This window comes from Oncorhynchus mykiss, chromosome 17 (genome assembly GCF_057628025.1).
Source record: "Oncorhynchus mykiss isolate SJ-2025 chromosome 17, ASM5762802v1, whole genome shotgun sequence".
Classification (NCBI taxonomy): domain Eukaryota; kingdom Metazoa; phylum Chordata; class Actinopteri; order Salmoniformes; family Salmonidae; genus Oncorhynchus; species Oncorhynchus mykiss.
In genome coordinates, this window is record NC_143038.1 from 55,545,917 (window position 1) to 55,565,660 (window position 19,744).

Below are 19,744 nucleotides of genomic sequence, written 5' to 3' on the forward strand. Positions count from 1 at the left end.
CCCAGTGTGATATTGTGTTTTCTCTCCAGCCCAACACTTACTCCAGGAGCACTGCTCGTGTCGCCTACGTCATATCTCTCCTTATTGGACGGGCTCGTGAGTGGGGCACGGCAATCTGGGAGGCAAGGGCTGAGTGTACTAACCAGTATCAAGACTTTAAGGAGGAGATGATACGGGTTTTTGATCGATCTGTTTTTGGGGAGGAGGCTTCCAGGGCCCTGTCTTCCCTATGTCAAGGCAATCGATCCATAACAGACTACTCTATTGAGTTTCGCACTCTTGCTGTCTCCAGTGGCTGGAACGAGCCGGCCTTGCTCGCTCGTCTTCTGGAGGGTTTCCGCGCAGAGGTAAAGGATGAGATTCTCTCCCGGGAGGTTCCTTCCAGCGTGGATTCCTTGATTGAACTCGCTATTCGCATTGAGCGACGGGTTGATCTTCGTCACCGAGCTCGTGGAAAGGAGCTCGCGCTCTCCGTCGCCTCCCTCTCCGCATCACTACCATCTTCCTCTGCCGGCTCGGGTGCTGAGCCCATGCAGCTGGGAGGTATCCGCATCTCGACTAAGGAGAGGGAACGGAGAATCACCAACCGCCTCTGTCTCTATTGCGGTTCCGCTGGTCATTTTGTCACTTCATGTCCAGTAAAAGGCCAGAGCTCGTCAGTAAGCGGAGGGCTACTGGTGAGCGCTACTACTCCTGTCTCTCCTTCAAGATCCTGCACTACCTTGTCGGTCCATCTACGCTGGACCGGTTCGTCAGCTTCCTGCAGTGCCTTAATAGACTCTGGGGCGGAGGGCTGTTTTATGGACGAGACCTGGGCTCGGGAACATGACATTCCTCTCAGACAGTTAAAGGAGCCCACGGCCTTGTTCGCCCTGGATGGTAGTCCTCTCCCCAGGATTCAGCGTGAGACGCTACCTTTAACCCTCACTGTTTCTGGTAATCATAGTGAAACCATTTCTTTTTTAATTTTTCGTTCACCTTTTACACCTGTTGTTTTGGGCCATCCCTGGCTAGTTTGTCATAATCCTTCCATTAATTGGTCTAGTAATTCTATCCTCTCCTGGAACGTCTCTTGTCATGTGAAATGTTTAATGTCTGCTATCCCTCCTGTTTCCTCTGTCTCTTCTTCACAGGAGGAGCCTGGTGATTTGACAGGGGTGCCGGAGGAATATCACGATCTGCGCACGGTGTTCAGTCGGTCCAGGGCCACCTCTCTTCCTCCACACCGGTCGTATGATTGTAGTATTGATCTCCTTCCGGGAACCACCCCCCCCCGGGGTAGACTATACTCTCTGTCGGCTCCCGAACGTAAGGCTCTCGAAGATTATTTGTCTGTAGCTCTTGACGCCGGTACCATAGTCCCCTCCTCCTCTCCCGCCGGAGCGGGGTTTTTTTTTGTCAAGAAGAAGGACGGGTCTCTGCGCCCCTGCATAGATTATCGAGGGCTGAATGACATAACAGTGAAGAATCGTTATCCGCTTCCTCTTATGTCTTCAGCCTTCGAGATCCTGCAGGGAGCCAGGTTTTTCACTAAGTTGGACCTTCGTAACGCTTACCATCTCGTGCGCATCAGGGAGGGGGACGAGTGGAAGACGGCGTTTAACACTCCGTTAGGGCACTTTGAATACCGGGTTCTTCCTTTCGGCCTCGCTAACGCTCCAGCTGTCTTTCAGGCATTAGTCAATGATGTCCTGAGAGACATGCTGAACATCTTTGTTTTCGTTTACCTTGACGATATCCTGATTTTTTCACCGTCACTCCAGATTCATGTTCAGCACGTTCGACGTGTCCTCCAGCGCCTTTTAGAGAATTGTCTTTTTGTGAAGGCTGAGAAGTGCACTTTTCATGCCTCCTCCGTCACATTTCTCGGTTCTGTTATTTCCGCTGAAGGCATTAAGATGGATCCCGCTAAGGTCCAAGCTGTCATTGATTGGCCCGTCCCTAAGTCACGCGTCGAGCTGCAGCGCTTTCTCGGCTTCGCGAACTTCTATCGTCGTTTCATCCGTAATTTCGGTCAGGTGGCAGCTCCTCTCACAGCCCTTACTTCTGTCAAGACGTGCTTTAAGTGGTCCGTTTCCGCCCAGGGAGCTTTTGATCTCCTCAAGAATCGTTTTACATCCGCTCCTATCCTTGTTACACCTGACGTCTCTAGACAGTTCGTTGTCGAGGTTGACGCGTCAGAGGTGGGAGTGGGAGCCATCCTTTCTCAGCGCTCCCTCTCTGACGACAAGGTCCACCCATGCGCGTATTTTTCTCATCGCCTGTCGCCGTCGGAACGTAACTATGATGTGGGTAACCGCGAACTGCTCGCCATCCGGTTAGCCCTAGGCGAATGGCGACAGTGGTTGGAGGGGGCGACCGTTCCTTTTGTCGTTTGGACTGACCATAGGAACCTTGAGTACATCCGTTCTGCCAAACGACTTAATGCGCGTCAGGCGCGTTGGGCGCTGTTTTTCGCTCGTTTCGAGTTCGTGATTTCTTATCGTCCGGGCTCTAAGAACACCAAGCCTGATGCTTTGTCTCGTCTCTTCAGTTCTTCAGTAGCCTCCACTGACCCCGAGGGGATTCTCCCTGAGGGGCGTGTTGTCGGGTTGACTGTCTGGGGAATTGAGAGGCAGGTAAAGCAAGCACTCACTCAAACTCCGTCGCCGCGCGCTTGTCCTAGGAACCTTCTTTTCGTTCCCGTTCCTACTCGTCTGGCCGTTCTTCAGTGGGCTCACTCTGCCAAGTTAGCCGGCCACCCTGGCGTTCGGGGTACGCTTGCTTCCATTCGCCAGCGTTTCTGGTGGCCCACCCGGGAGCATGACACGCGTCGTTTCGTGGCTGCTTGTTCGGTCTGCGCGCAGACTAAGTCCGGTAACTCTCCTCCTGCCGGCCGTCTCAGGCCGCTTCCTATTCCCTCTCGACCGTGGTCTCACATCGCCTTAGATTTTGTCACCGGACTGCCTTCGTCAGCGGGGAAGACTGTTATTCTTACGGTTGTCGATAGGTTCTCTAAGGCGGCTCATTTCATTCCCCTTGCTAAGCTTCCTTCTGCTAAAGAGACGGCACAAATCATCATCGAGAATGTTTTCAGAATTCATGGCCTTCCGTCAGACGTCGTTTCGGACAGAGGTCCGCAATTCACGTCTCAATTTTGGAGGGAGTTTTGCCGTTTGATTGGGGCTTCCGTCAGTCTCTCTTCCGGCTTTCACCCCCAGTCTAACGGTCAAGCAGAACGGGCCAATCAGACTATTGGTCGCATCTTACGCAGTCTTTCTTTTCGCAGCCCTGCGTCTTGGTCAGAACAGCTCCCCTGGGCAGAATACGCCCACAACTCGCTTCCTTCGTCTGCGACCGGGCTATCTCCTTTTCAGAGTAGCCTCGGGTACCAGCCTCCGTTGTTCTCATCTCAGTTCGCCGAGTCCAGCGTCCCCTCCGCTCAGGCTTTTGTCCAACGTTGCGAGCGCACCTGGAAGAGGGTCAGGTCGGCACTTTGCCGTTATAGGGCGCAGACTGTGAGAGCTGCTAATAAGCGTAGAACGAAGAGCCCTAGATATTGTCGCGGTCAGAGAGTTTGGCTCTCCACTCAGAACCTTCCCCTTAAGACGGCTTCTCGCAAGTTGACCCCGCGGTTCATTGGTCCATTCCGTATCTCTCAGGTCATTAATCCTGTCGCAGTGCGACTTCTTCTTCCGCGATATCTTCGTCGCGTCCACCCGGTCTTCCATGTCTCCTGTGTTAAGCCCGTTCTTCGCGCCCCCGCTCGTCTTCCCCCCCCCCCCCCATCCTTGTCGAGGGCGCACCTATCTACAGGGTCCGTAAAATCTTGGACATGCGTCCTCGGGGCCGTGGTCATCAGTACCTAGTTGACTGGGAGGGGTACGGTCCTGAGGAGAGGAGTTGGGTTCCCTCTCGGGACGTGCTGGACCGTGCGCTGATTGATGATTTCCTCCGTTGCCGCCAGGTTTCCTCCTCGAGTGCGCCAGGAGGCGCTCGGTGAGTGGGGGGGTACTGTCATGTACTGTCATGTTGTCTTGTCTCTGTCCTTTCCCTTCACCCTGTCTCCCTCTGCTGGTCGTGTTAGGTTACCTTTTCTCCCCCGCTTTCCCCCAGCTGTCCCTTGTCTCCTCTAACTACCCATTCACCCCGTTCCCCACCTGTTCCCTTTTTCCCTCTGATTAGGTCCCTATATCTCTCTCTGTTTCTGCTCCTGTCCTTGTCGGATTCTTGTTTGTTTGTGTCATTCATGCCTGAACCAGACTGCCGTCATGTTTGCTGTAACCTTGTCCTGTCCTGTCGGAATCTGCCGGTCCATCTGAGCCTACCTATGTTTGGTAATTAAAGAAGCTCTGTTTAAGTTGATTCGCTTTTGGGTCCTCATTCACGCACCGTAACAGAGTGAGTGAATGAGTGAGTGAGTGAGTGAGTGAGTTAATATCCTGTGTTTAGTGACAACTCACCTCACCCCATCTCACACCACACCCTGGACTGTGCATTGTCCATGACCCTGAAGGTTAAGTCATCAGTATGTCATTGTCATACATACCAAACCAGAATTAAACATAGTGCATTAAACATTTAAACGCAGATGCAAATAAACATTGAAAATCTTAGGAACAACCTTAAATTTGGTTGGAATTAAAAAGCTGTTTAATAGAATAGAATATAAAATAATTACTTACTTTTGTGGGGGGAAAAGACACAGATAAAGGTATGTAATAATCATTTAAACAGCAACATTCAAACATGGAAGATACAGATGCTGACAACCCAGCTAACACATAACGTTCTGAGAACCATATGTTTCTTAGAGCTTGGTGAGAACGTGGTTGTCCTATGGTTATTTTGCGTACAACCTTCCCACAAGTTTCTGGTAATGGTGCAGGATATTTTTTTCAATTTAACCTTTATTTAACTAGGCAAGTCAGTTAAGCAGGGTTGGTCCTGGTTGGTCCCTGGATGGGAGACCAGATGCTGCTGGAAGTGGTGTTGGCAGGCCAGTAGGAGGCACTCTTTCCTCTGGTCTAAAAAATATTCCAATGCCCCAGGGAAGTGATTGGGGACACTGCTCTGTGTAGGGTGCCGTCTTTCAAATGGGACGTTAAACGGGTGTCCTGACTCTCTGAGGTCATTAAAGATCCCATGGCACTTATCGTAAGAGTAGGGGTGTTAACCCCGGTGTCTTGGCTAAATTCCCAATCTGGCCCTCAAACCATCATGGCCACCTAATAATCCCCAGTTTACAATTGGCTCATTCATCCCCCTCCTCTCCCCTGTAACTATTCCTCAGGTCGTTGGTGTAAATGAGAATGTATTCTCAGTCAACTTACCTGGTAAAATAACGGTAAAATAAAAAATAACAAAATAAAATAAGAACAAATTCTTATTTACAATGACGGCCTACCAAATGTCAAAAATAAATAAAATAAAAATATATGACAAAACACATATCACTACAAGAGAGACAACACTACATAAAGAGAGACCTAAGACAACAAAACAACATAGCATGGCAGCAACACAACATGGTAGCAGCACAAAACAGGGTACAAACATTATTGGGCACAGACAACAGCACAAAGGGCAAGAAGGTAGAGACAACAATACATCACGCAAAGCAGCCACAACTGTCACTAAGTGTGTCCACAATTTAGTCTTTGAATGAAGAGATTGAGATAAAACTGTCCAGTTTGAGTGTGATGCAGCTCGTTCCAGTCGCTAGCTACAGAGAACTGAAAAGACGAGCAACCCAGGGATGTGTGCTTTGGGGACCTTTAACAGAATGTGACTGACAGAATGGGTGATGTATGTGGAGGATGAAGGCTGCAGTAGATATCTCAGATAGGGGGGAGTGAGGACTAAGAGGATTTTGTAAATAAACATCAACCAGTGTGTCTTGCGACAGGTATACAGAGATTACCAGTTTACAGAAGAGTATAGAGTGAAGTGATGTGTCCTATAAGGAGAATTGGTAGCAAATCTAATGGCCGAATGGTAAAGAACATACAGCAGCTTGAGAGTACCCTTATCCGCCGATCTATACATTACGTCTCTGTAATCTAGCATGGGTAGGATGGTCATCTGAATCAGGGTTAGTTTGGCAGCTGTGGTGAAAGAGGAGCAATTACGATAGAAGAAACCAAGTCTAGTTTTAACTTTAGCCTGCAGCTTTGATATGTGCTGAAAGAAGGACAGTGTACCATCTAGCCATACTCCCAAGTACTTGTATGAAGTGACTACCGCAAGCTCTAAACCATCAGAGGTGGTAATCACACCTGTGGAGAGAGGGGCATTCTTCTTACCAAACCGCATGACTTTTGTTTTGGAGGTGTTCAGAACAAGGTTTAAAGCAAGAAAGCTTTTTTTGTAGAGCGTTTAACACAAGCGTGTGGCCTATGATCGAGCCTTGGGGTACACCCTTGGTGACAGGCAGTGGCTGAGACAGCAGATGTTCTGAATTTTTACACTGCACTCTTTGAGAGAGGTAGTTAGCCAACCAGGCCAAAGGCGACTCAGAGCCACCAATACTCCTTAACCGGCCCACAAGAATGGAATGGTCTACCGTATCAAAATGTTTGGCCAAATCAATAAAAATAGCAGCACAACATTGCTTAGAATCAAGGGAAATGGTGACATCATTGAGGACCTTTAAGGTTGCAGTGACACATCCATAACCTGAGTGGAAACCAGATTGCATACCAGAGAGAATACTATAGACATCGACAAAGCCAGTCAGTTGATTATTGACAAGTTTTTCCAACACTTTTGATAAACACGGCAAAATAGAAATAGGCCAATAACAGTTGGATCAGCTTAATCTCCCCCTTTACATAAAGGACGAACCGTGTCTGCCTTCCAAGCAATGGGAACCTCCCCAGAGAGGAGAGACAGGTTAAAAATGTTGGAGATACTCTTGGCGATTATAGAGGCAGCAACCTTAAAAAAGAAAGGGTCTAAACTAGAGGTCGACCAATTAATCGGAATGGCCAATTAATTGGGGCCGATTTCAGGTTTTCATAACAATCAGAAATAGGTATTTTTGGACACCGATTTGGACAATTTATTTAAATTGTACACCTTTATTTAATCTTTATTTAACTAGACAAGTCCGTTAAAAACACATTCTTATTTTCAATGACGGCCTAGGAACGGTAGGTTAACTGCCTTGTTCAGGGGCAGAACAACAGATTTTTACCTTGTCAGCTCGAAGGATTCAATCTTGCTATGGTTGATAATATTACTAGTTTATCTAGCGTGTCCTGACTTGCATATAATCGATGCGGTGCGTTTTCGTGAAATAGGACTGCCGTTGTTCCAATGTGTACCTAACCATAAACATCAATGCCTTTCTTTAAATCAATACACAGAAGTATATATTTTTAAACCTGCATGTTTAGCTATAAGAAATCCAGATTAGCAGGCAATATTAACCAGGTGAAATTGTGTCACTTCTCTTGCGTTCATTGCATGCAGAGTCAGTGTATATGCAACAGATTGGGCTGCCTAATTTGCCATTATGACATAACATTGAAGGTTGTGCAATGTAACAGGAATATTTAGACTTATGGATGCCACCCGTTAGATAAAATACGTAACGGTTCCGTATTTCACTGAAAGAATAAACGGCTTGTTTTCGAGATGATAGTTTCCGGATTTGACCATATTAATGACCTAAGGCTCGTATTTCTGTGTGTTATTATGTTATAACTAAGTCTATGATTTGATAGAGCAGTCTGACTGAGCGGTGGTAGGCACCAGCATTTTTTCAAACAGCACTTTCGTGCGTTTTGCCAGCAGCTCTTCGCAATGCTTCAAGCATTGCACTGTTTATGACTTCAAGCCTATCAACTCCCGAGATTAGGCTGGTGTAACCAATGTGAAATGGCTAGCTAGTTAGCGGGGTGCGTGCTAACAGCGTTTTAAACGTCACTCACTCAGCGTTTCAAACCATGCAATAATCTGAGTACGGCGCTCAGAGACCAAACAAGCCAAAAAGATATCCGCCATACTGTGCAGTCAACATAAGTCAGAAATAATATTATAAATATTCACTTACCTTTGAAGATCTTCATCAGAATGCACTCCCAGGAATCCCAGTTCCACAATAAATGTTTATTTTGTTCAATAATGTCCATCATTTATGTCCAAATAGCTACTTTTGTTAGCGCGTTTTGTAAACAAATCCAAACTCACGAAGCACGTTCACTAGGAGCAGACGAAATGTCAAAAAGTTCCGTTACAGTCCATAGAAACATGTCAAACGATGTATAGAATCAATCTTTAGGATGTTTTTAACATAAATCTTCAATAATGTTCCAACCGGAGAATTCCTTTGTCTTCAGAAATGCAATGGAACGCGAGCTAACTCTCACGTGAACGAGCGTCATGATCTTGTGGCACTCTGCCAGACCACTGACTCAAAGAGCCCTTATGAGCCCCTACTTTACAGTAGAAGCATCAAACAAGGTTCTGAAGACTGTTGACATCTAGTGGAAGCCTTAGGAAGTGCAACATGACCAATATCCCATTGTATCCTCAATAGGGAATGAGTTGAAAAACGACCAACCTCAGATTTCCCACTTCCTGGTTGGATTTTTTCTCAGGTTTTTGCCTGCCACATGGGTTCTGTTATACTCACAGACATCATTCAAACAGTTTTAGAAACTTCAGAGTGTTTTCTATCCAAATACTAATAATATGCATATAATTATAATAATAGCAACTGGGACTAAGTAGCAGGCAGTTTACTCTGGGAACCTCTGGGCACCTCATTCATCCAAGCTACTCAATACTGCCCCCAGCCATTAGAAGTTAAATAAATTCAAATGTTATTAGTCCCCAAATCCAGAACCATTTAAAGAAAGCGTACAGTATGTATAGAGCCGTTATTGCCTGGAACTCATTGCCTGGAACCCATCTCATATTGCTCAAATGAACATCAAACACCTCACGGCACAACGCCTCTCCTCTATTTGACCTAGATAGTTTGTGTGTATGTATTGATATGTCTCTTTTAAAATGTATGTATTTCTGTCCTTGAGCTGTTATTGTCTATTAATGCTCTGTATTATGTCATGTTTTATGTTTTGTGTGGACCCCAGGAAGAGTAGCTGATGCTTTTACAACAACTAATAGGTATCCTAATAAAATATCCAATACCTTACACTCTTACCATTGACCTGCACAACTATCTCAAATAATAGTGTGTTAATGTTGACAGTTTAATAAGGATCCCTACTGGGCCACTATGGCTTCAGATACGGAGAGCATTGCAGACACTGTGGAAACTTTAGGCCCCATTATTAGAACTTTATTCCATCTAAAATGTAAATTGTCTCTCTAAAGCTAATCTGATCAAATTTAGGGTTTGTCTCTTTAAACCTTATCTGAGCTTCTCGGAATCCCATGGCAAACCAGACAATTATTGCCACAGCGATGCACACCTCCATCTTGGGACCTGAGAGGGAATCTTTTCAGAGGGGAAAACATCATCAGCGCTCCAATTTACTCCATTCCTTTGTTTTGTGTGTTTGTGTGCGTGTGTGTGTGTTCTTCCTAAATCTCTCTGTATTCCTATTGACAAAGGTTAATTAAGTTTGTTCACCTAGGTAGCAGTCACATCATGTCTCTTTTTAGGAAAACATGTTTGTTTAAATTTCAGAAAAAAGTACTCATATCTCTTAGTTCCGATGAAGTCGTGTCTAATGTGTCCAATCTGCCATCTCATTCCTTTCCCTCTGCAGAAGGCAGCAGGAGCTGCTCTCAAAGCACAGTATGGAGATGGGATACCCTGACAGCATCATGACAGCATTGGGTTGCCTTGAATTGTCCTGCATTTGTCCGAGCCATCCATCAACACTGTCTGACTGCAGGAAATCACTTCACATTATTAGCTCCTCACTAATGGCATTACTGTTATTGTTCTATGTGAGATGTGGACAGGGACAATGTGATTAGGGCTAGTGATGAATTTGCCCTGTTGTTTCGAGACTGTTAACTGACTGGGATGATTGACCTAAGCCAAAAGGCTTCTGGGCAGGTATTGATGTTTGCTGTGTGTTATTTTTTAATGACCGCGTCCTGGTAATCATGAGCTTTATCGCCCTAGGGCCCTGGACTGTAGTTTGTAAAACGAGTAAGCAAAAGTTAAGAGGTGGTGGTGGTGGTACATACTTGATTTGGTGGCGTTCATACTCCTCTCCTGTTAATATCCTCTGCTCTGTTTTGTGGAAGCTTTAAGAGGAGGGTTGGAAGGTTTGGAAGGGTGCCCTTCCAAACAGCTACAAACAGCTACAGAACTGGCCTGCAGAGATATGTAGCAGTACTGTACGTAACATGGGACCCATGTCAGCTATCCCTGCAGGCCAGACACCTGGTTTAATGAGAGGAGACTGAGGCCCTGACTGAGTCTGTGTGGAGGCTAAGGATCTGACTGAGACTGTGTGCTCAGTACTCCTTTTCCTGCAGTCCACAATTATCTCCTTAGTCTTGGTTACGATGAGGGATAGGTTGTTATTCTGGCACCACCCAGCCAGGTCTCTGACCTCCTCCCTATTGGCTGTCTCGTCGTTTTCGGTGATCTGGCCTACCACTGTTGTGTCGTCTGCAAACTTAATGATGGTGTTGGAGTCGTGTCTGGCCATGCAGTTGTGGGTCAACAGGCAGTACAGGAGGGGACTGAGCACGCACCCCTGGGGAGCTCCAGTGTTGAGGATCAGCATGACCGATGTGTTGTTACCTACCCTCACCACCTGGAAGTCCAGGATTCAGTTGCAGAGGGAGGTGTTTAGTCCCAGGATCCTTAGCTTAGTGATGAGCTGAGGCTCTGACTGAGGCTGTGTGGCTGAGGATCTGACTGAGGCTGTGGGGACGCTGAGGCTCTGACTGAGGCTGTGTGGCTAAGGATCTGACTGAGGCTGTGGGGAGACTGAGGATCTGACTGAGGCTGAGGACATCTGTGAAATAACACTCTCTGGGGGACACAGCCTTGTGGATTTAGCTCACACAGGCAGAGTGGTTGGAGTAAACCACAAGGTTTATTTTCATCATAACCCATGATCATAACCCAATAGATCATAACCCATACCCCTGCACATGTCGCATGTAGCCTGTCAATCAATGGGTTATCTGTGTACTCAAGCTGTCCCAGGAGTCTGGCCTTAACCTGGTAAATTGTTTCCCCTGGGCTTCTCTGTGCTTCGGCCTGAGGCTTGAAGGGTGCATAAATACACAGCAGATTCTGGGACATCAGTTTAGTAATTCACTCCAATACACAACACATGAAATTTACTTATAATGATGATATCATCATTTAGTAGATGCATATGTAGAAGCACTGTACGTAACATGGGACCCTTGTCAGCTACACAATTATGGGGAATGGAAATGAAATAACCAAAGTAACAGTTCATTGAGTGCGGCTGGTTCAGTATCAGCACTTTAGACCCTATAAACTCAGTCTGAGTCACAGATAGTGACGCTGCATCTGTCTGCTCTCTTCAAACCTAATGGACAGATATGGCTCCGTTTTGACTGAGCACAGAGGCATAAGGGCATAGGGGCACAGAGAAAAAATGAGTTGAATTGCCTATCTCCTACTTTTACTCTCTGAAAACCATTCAGAGAGAGAGAAAGAGCGACAGGGAAGGGGGAGAGAATTGCTTTAATGAAGGCTAAAATTGCAGGTTGATTCATTCCCAATTTTGCAATGACAAGCAATTATGACTAATATCTTTCTGCCCAGAGGCAGAAAAGGCAACAAATCCTTCTCGAACCTTTTTCAGAAAAAGCAAAAGCAGCATAATAATGAACAAAGAATGTCTTCCTAATGTTTTTTTCAAAATGGCTAAATTGTGTTTATACAGTATATGCTACACACTCATTATGTCCCTTATTTTATGTTATATTGTGATTCTCTTAGACTAGGTTGTAGTCTTTCAGTGTTATAATACCCATGCTCTAGTGTGTTGTAGTCCAAATGCTACAGAGAGCATGTTATAACTTATCCAGTAGACTATGTGTAACAGCATATAACATGGTCGTCAGAGCTTGTCCAGGCCCGTTTGTAGCATGTCTCGTCACCCACTGTGCCTGTGTAACCGTGGCGACCTGTGGAGCCCCCAGACACTCAGGCAGGAGGTGCAGAAAGGAGGAGGGAAGGAGAGGAAGGCGCAACAGTGAGCAGCACTCTCACACTTTACTGAGCGCTCATATAGTATGGCAGAGTACTCCTACACATGTACGCACAGACATACACACATACAATAGCATACACACACATTTGTTTGCTTGTATGAGCTATTCTACAACACAAGCCGTAGAATTTATTTGGACAACATGGCGTTCATTAGCTGTCAAACTCAACACATGCTTCACATGGGGTGGCAAAGCATACACTGTCATTCCTGATATGTATTGCAAGTGATATGCAATTTGTAATGAATGAGCTCTAGCTAATGACAATCCAGCTTGTACCTCTGATGATGTTGTGCATGATGGATGCTGTCAGTGGATGCATCAGAACATGACTCATAAAGTGTGAGTGAAACTGATTGTGTTAGAGTCAGAGAAGATAATCCATAACCTCATGCCCCATTATGTGCTGTTGTCACCTTCAATTTGGGTCACTTTACTTTAACAGTAGATAAATGTGAGAATCTCTTCATAGTAAATGCCCTTATGTGATGTAATAATGATGTAGACCCTGAAATCCATTAGTTGCTTACAGTAGTTAAACCTGAAACCATTATTCTGCTCTTATTTGTCTCTTTCCTCAGCTATAGAAACATTGTGCACACAAAGGTTCTACTCCTAACTTTACTAGAGGGTTTTTAGAATCTACCCATACTAGATTGGTAGACTTGAGGGATAGTTTGGTTTTAATATGACGACAGTCAGCAGCTTGGTCAACTGTAACAAAAACATAGCTTAGATCTCTAGCACTGCAGCATTGAGTTTAGGCATACAAGTGCATGCCTTAGTAGGACAGACAATAGCTTTACTCCACACGGTATGCAGGCTGACAATTCCCTGATTCTTTATCACATTGGGTATGGGATTTGACACACACACACACACACACACACACACACACACACACACACACACACACACACACAGAGAGATAGAGAAAGGAGATGAGAGGCATGTGAATACCACCAGGGGGGATCCCCACTAGCACTCAAAAGGGCCAATTAGACAACCAAGACTTGACTGATTCATGCAACATTTGACACATCACACACTCTGTCTTTCTTTGCCTCTGTAATGGCACAGGAGAATGGGACTTGTCTATACAGTATGTCTCTCAAGGCTCCTTTTTAAGCAGCTAGTGTGTGCTTCAATTCCCAACCAGTCACCAGTGTGTGTGTATGTGTGTGTGTTTTATCAAATCTAATTGTGTTTGTCACATGCTTCGTAAACAACAGGTGTAGACTAACAGTGAAATGCTTACTTCCCAACAATGCAGAGAGAGCGAAAAAAATAAATGGTAAAAAATATTTAAGAAAAGAATATTGAAAAATAATGCCACTAGGAATAATTGCACAATGAGTACCGATAACTTGGCTATATGTGTGTGTGTGTGTGTGTGTTTGTGTAATCAAATCAAATCAAAGTGTATTGGTCGCATAACCAGATTGCCAAATGTTATCGCAGGTGCAGTGAAATGCTTGTGTTTCTAGCTCCAACAGTGTAGTAATAATATCTAGAATATAAACACATCATCCCAAAAAATTCAAGGAACGAAAATGAAGAAATATCAGAAAGAGCAATGTGAGTCCGGATTATATACATTCTAGTCATGGCTCATCCTATATAACTACTGCTGTACTGTACACACCTTTTATATTCATATACTGCAAACACACAGTGCCTTCGGAAAGTATTCAGACCTCTTTCATTTTTCCACATTTTATTAAGTTACAGCCTTATTCAAAAATACTGTAGATTAAATCGTTTTTTCCCTCATCAATCTACACACAATACCCCATAATGACAAAGCAAAAACGGGTTTTTACAAATGTTTGCAAATTATTATATTTTTTTTACTGAAAAATCATATTTACATAAGTATCCCTTTACTGAGTACTTTGTTGAAGCACCTATGGCAGCGATTACAGCCTTAAGTCTTCTTGGGTGTGACGCTACAAGCATGGCATACGATGGCGCCAGAGGAGATGGCTGCTGTTTTACGGGTTCCTAACCAATTGTGCTCTTGTGTGTGTTTTTTCACATTATTTGTAACTTATTTTGTACATAATGTTTCTGTCACCATCTCTTACGACTGAAAAGAGCTTCTGGATATCAGGACAGCGATTACTAACCTCGTACTGGAGAAAGATTTTTCTTTAACGAGTCGGACGCAAAGGATTTACTTCAGACACCCGATAAGGCCCAAATCCCCGTCATTCGCATGAAGAAGAGATGGAGATATCAGGGACGTATGTCGGGGTGCCTTGTAAGGATCCGACGGCGAGTGGGTAATTCGCCTCCACGATCAGTCCTATTAGCCAAATTCCAATCATTGGACAATAAAATGGATGAGCTCCGATCAAGACTATCCTACCAACGGGACATTAAAAACTGTAATATCTTATGTTTCACTGAGTTATGGCTGAACGACAACATGGATAACATAAAGCTGGCTGGGTTTTTGGCAGAGGTGTAAAGTACTTAAGTAAATAATACTTTAAAGTACTACTTTAGTATTTTGGTGGGGTATCTGTACTTTACTTTATTTATATTTTTTACAATTTTTACTTTTACTTCACTACGTTCTTAAATAAAATAATGCACTTTTTACTCCATACATTTTCTCTGACACCCAAAAGTACTCATTACATTTTGAATGCTTAGTAGGACAGGAAAATGGTCCAATCCACACACTTATCAAGAGAACATCCCTGTTCATCTATTTTCATAGCTGTCTATTTACCACCACAAACTGATGCTGGTACTAAGTGCACCCTCAATGAGCTTTATAAGGCCATAAGCAAACAAGAAAATGCTCATCCAGAGGCAGCGCTCCTAGTGGCCGAGAAATTTAATGCAGGGAAACTTGAATCTGTTTTACCTAATTTCTACCAGCATGTAACATGTGCAACCAGAGGGGAAAAAAAAATCTTGACCACCTTTACTCTACACACAGAGACACATACAAAACTCTCCCTCACCATCCATTTGGCAAATCTGACCATAATTCGAATCTCCTGATTCCAATTTACAAGCAAAAACTAAAGCAGTAAGTAGCAGTGACTCGCTCAATACAGAAGTGGTCAGATGACGCAGATGCTAAGGTACAGGACTGTTTAGCTAGCACAGACTGGAATATGTTCTGTGATTCTTCCGATGGCATTGAGGAATACACCACATCAGTTACTAGCTTCATCAATAAGTGCATCGATGACATCATCCCGACAGTGACCGTACGTACATACCCCAACCGGAAGCCATGATTTACAGGCAACATCCGCACTGAGATAAAGGTTAAAGCTGCCGCTTTCAAGGAGCGGAACCCCAACCCGGACGCCTATAAGAAATCCCGCTATGCCCTCCGATGAACCATCAAACAGGCAAAGCTTCAATACAGGACAAAGATATAATTGTACTTCACCGGCTCTGATGCTCGTCAGATGTGACAGGGCTTGCAAACTATTACGGACTTACAAAGGGAGTGTAGCCACGAGCTGCCCAGTGACACAAGCCTACCAGATGAGCTAAATGACTTCTATGCTTGTTTCGAGGCAAGCAACACTGAAGCATGCATGAGAGCATCAGCTGTTCCGGACGACTGTGTGATCACTCTCTTCGTAGTCAAGTAAGACCTTTAAACAGGTCAACATTCACAAGGCCGCAGGGCCAGACGGATTACCAGGAAGTGCACTCCGGGCATTCGCTGACCAACTGGCAAGTGTCTTCACTGACATTTTGAACCTGTTCATGGCTCACATCAACACCATTATCCCAGAAACCCTAGACCCACTCCAGTTTGCATACCGCCCCAACAGATCCACAGATGATGCAATCTATTCCACTCCATACTGCCCTTTCCCACCTGGACAAAAAGAACACCTACGTGAGAGTCCTATTTATTGACTACAGCTCAGCATTCAACACCACAGTGCCCTCAAAGCTCATCACTAAGCTAAGGACCCTGGGACTTAAACACCTCCCTCTGCAACTGGATACTGGACTTCCTGACGGGCCGTTCCCAGGTGGTAAGGGTAGATAACAACACATCTGCCATGCTGATCCTCAACACAGTGGCCCGTCAGGGGAGGGTGCTCAGTCCCCTCCTGTACTCCCTGTTCACCTATGACTGCATGGCCAAGCATGACTCCAACACCATCATTAAGTTTGCTCTTGACACAACAGTGGTAGGCCTGATCATCGACAACCTTGATATGGAGGAGGTCAGAGACCTGACCGTGTGGTGCCAGGACAACAACCCATCCCTCAACGTGATCAAGAGAAAGGAGATGATTGTGGACTACAGGTAAAGGAGGACCGAGCACGCCCCCATTCTCATCGACGGGGCTGTAGTGGAGCAGTTTGATAGCTTCAAGTTCCTTGGCAACTGCTCGGCCTCCTACCGCAAGGTGCTACAGTGGGTAGTGCCTACGGCCCAGGCCAAGCTTCCTGCCATCCAGGACCTCTATGCCAGGCAATGTCAGAAGACGGCCCCAAAAATTGCCAAAGACTTCAGCCACCCTAGTCTTTGACTGTTCTCTCCGCTACCGCACGACAAACAGTGCCGGAGCGCCAAGTCTAGGCTTCTTAACAGCTTCTACCCCCAAGCCATAAGACTCCAGAACAGCTAATCAAATGGCTACCCAGACTATTTGTATTGTCCCCCCATATTTATGCTGCTGCTACTCTCTGTTTATTATCTATGCATAGTCACTTTACATCCACCTACATGTACATATTACCTTAATTACCTTGACTAACCTGTGCCCCCGCACACTGACTCTGTACCGGTATATAGCCTTGCTACTGTTATGTCATTGTTATTTTTTACTTTAGTTTATTTTAGTAAATACTTTCTTATCATTTATTTTTCTTAAATCTGCACTGTTGGTTTAGGGCTTGTAAATAAGCATTTCACTGTAAGGTATGTTGTTTTCGGCACACATGACAAATACAATTTGATTTGATTTTAATTGTATTTGGGGTGTTTCTCCCATTCTTCTCTGCAGACCCTCTGAAGCTCTGTCAGGTTGTATGGGGAACATTGCTGCACAATTATTTTCATGTCTGTCCAGAGATGTTTGATTGGATTTAAGTCCGGGCTCTGGCTGGGCCACTCAAGGACATTCAGAGACTTGTCCCGAAGCCACTCCTGCATTGTCTTGACTGTGTGCTTACGGTCGTTGTCTTGTTGGAGGGTGAACCTTTGCCCCAGTCTGAGGTCCTGAGCACTCTTGAGCAGGTTTTCATCAAGGATCTCTCTCTACTTTACTCTGTTCATCTTTGCCTCAATCCTGACTAGTCTCCCAGTTCCTGCAACTGAAAAACATCCCCATTGCATGATGCTGCCACCACTATGCTTCACCGTAGGGATGGTGCCAGGTTTCCTCAAGACGTGACGCTTGGCATTCAGGCCAAAGAGTTCAATCTTGGTTTTATCAGACCAGAGAATCTTGTTTCTCATGGTCTGAGAGCCTTTAGGGGCCTTTTGGCAAACTTCAAGCGGGAGGTCATATGCCTTTTACTGAGGAGTGGCTACCGTCTGGCCACTCTACCATAAAGGCCTAATTGGTGTAGTGCTGCAGAGATGGTTGTCCTTGTGGAAGGTTCTCCCATCTTCACAGAGGAACTCTAGAGCTCTATCAGCATGACCATTGGGTTTTTGGTCACCTCCCTGACTGATGCCTTTCTCCCCGGATTGCTTAGTTTGGCCGGGCGACCAGCTCTAGAAAGAGTCTTGGTGTTTCCAAACTTCTTCCATTTAAGGAGGCCGCTGTGTTCTTGGGGACCTTCAATGCTGGTACCCTTTCCCAGATCTGTGCCTCGACACAATCCTGTCTCGGAGCTCTACGGACAATTCCTTCAACCACATGGTTTGGTCTTTGTTCTGACATACACTGTCAACTGTGGGACCTGATATAGACAGGGGTATGCCTTTCCAAATCATTCCCAATCAATTGAATTTACCACAAGTGTACTACTATCAAGTTGTAGAAACATCTTACTGATGATCAATGGAAACAGGATGCACCTGAGCTCAATTTCAAGTCTCATAGCAAAGAGTCTAAATACTTATGTAAATAAGGTATTTCTGTTTTTACAGTTTGTTCCAACTGCTTACACAAGTTTTTAAAACTGTCTCCTTTTTTCAAAACTCTACACACAATTCCCAAAACTGTACACACAAAATGCTAAATGCCTCACATCTCCTTCATAATGTAACACTGCATTCAAAATGACATAAACACATGTCAGAATGAAGCATTTCCATCAAATGACAAACACTGCTTTCATAATACTACATTTTTGGATATACCATGTAAACACTGTTGTTCTAAATCTAAAGCTCTTTGGTCTTTCATAGGCTTATATCTACATTTCAATACAATGTTCTACAGTGAAAGTAATCGGCTGAGAGGGGTAACAAGTACACTGTAAACACCAATGCAATGTAGAAACAGAAAATATTTATTAGGCCAAACATTAGCATACAACAAAACCATAAACATATGTAAACCAAAAGTATATTCTTTAGAATACAGTAAAGAACACACTTGTGTGTGTGGGGTCCTGGGGGGGGCGGGGGGGGGGGGGGGGGCAGTCCAGGAATTAGTAGGGGGGGGGGGCAGTCACCAGTGCTAAGCTACGCTTCATCTCTTCTCCGGCCTGGGTCTGGCCACAATACTTCGTCCACATCACAAGATATGTTTTCTCTTGCCAAACATCGAGGGACGTATCTCCTAGCATGGCGTATCCAACCTTGGACAGAAGCAACCTCTATGTCCCCACATGCGTCCTCCATTGCCTGGAGAAGCGGCATGCGGGCAATGGGTTGGCGATCATACACTTTCCAGTGCCAGGCTGAGAAGAATTCCTCTATGGGATTTAGAAAAGGTGAATATGGGGGTAGGTACAAAACTACAAATTGTGGATGGGTGGCAAACCAGTTTTGGACCAGAACAGCCCGGTGAAAACTAACATTGTCCCATAAAACCACAAATCTAGCAGGCTCCTGATCTGGATCAGGGACAAGCATTGTGTAAATTGCATCCAGAAAAGTGAGCATATGGCCGGTGTTGTACGGACCCAGTGTGGCATTGTGATGGAGGACCCCATTTTGAGTGATGGCAGCACACATAGTTATATTACCCCCACGCTGTCCAGGGACATTGGTAATTGCCCTCTGTCCTATTACATTTCTTCCGCGGCGCCTGGTTTTGGTGAGGTTGAAGCCAACCTCATCCACATAAATAAATTAATGGCGAAAGGATATACAGATGAGTAAATATGGTATGTCTGAAGTACTGGAAGTAGTGTTGCATACATACCTCTACAAAGTCATGTCGCATATTCTTGACTCTGTCAGAGTTTCTCTCAAATGGCACCTTGTAAAGTTGTTTCATCGTCACTCGGTGCCGTTGGAGGATGTGTTGTGTGGTCGACAGGCTTACAGCATTGATGTTGTTAAATATGGTGTCATTATTCAAGATATGCTCTCTTATCTCTCGAATCCTAATTGCATTGTTGGCCAAAACCATATTTATAATTGCAGTCACTTGTACATCTGTAAACA

At 45.0% G+C, this 19,744-nt stretch overlaps 1 protein-coding gene across 3 annotated transcripts in view; it reads left to right on the forward strand.

Annotated features, from left to right (window-relative positions):
• The window catches only part of LOC110494505 (chemokine-like protein TAFA-1), a 248,743-nt gene that overhangs the window by 146,493 nt on the left and 82,506 nt on the right, over nucleotides 1-19,744 (forward strand). The gene's annotated exons all lie outside the window — the stretch shown is intronic.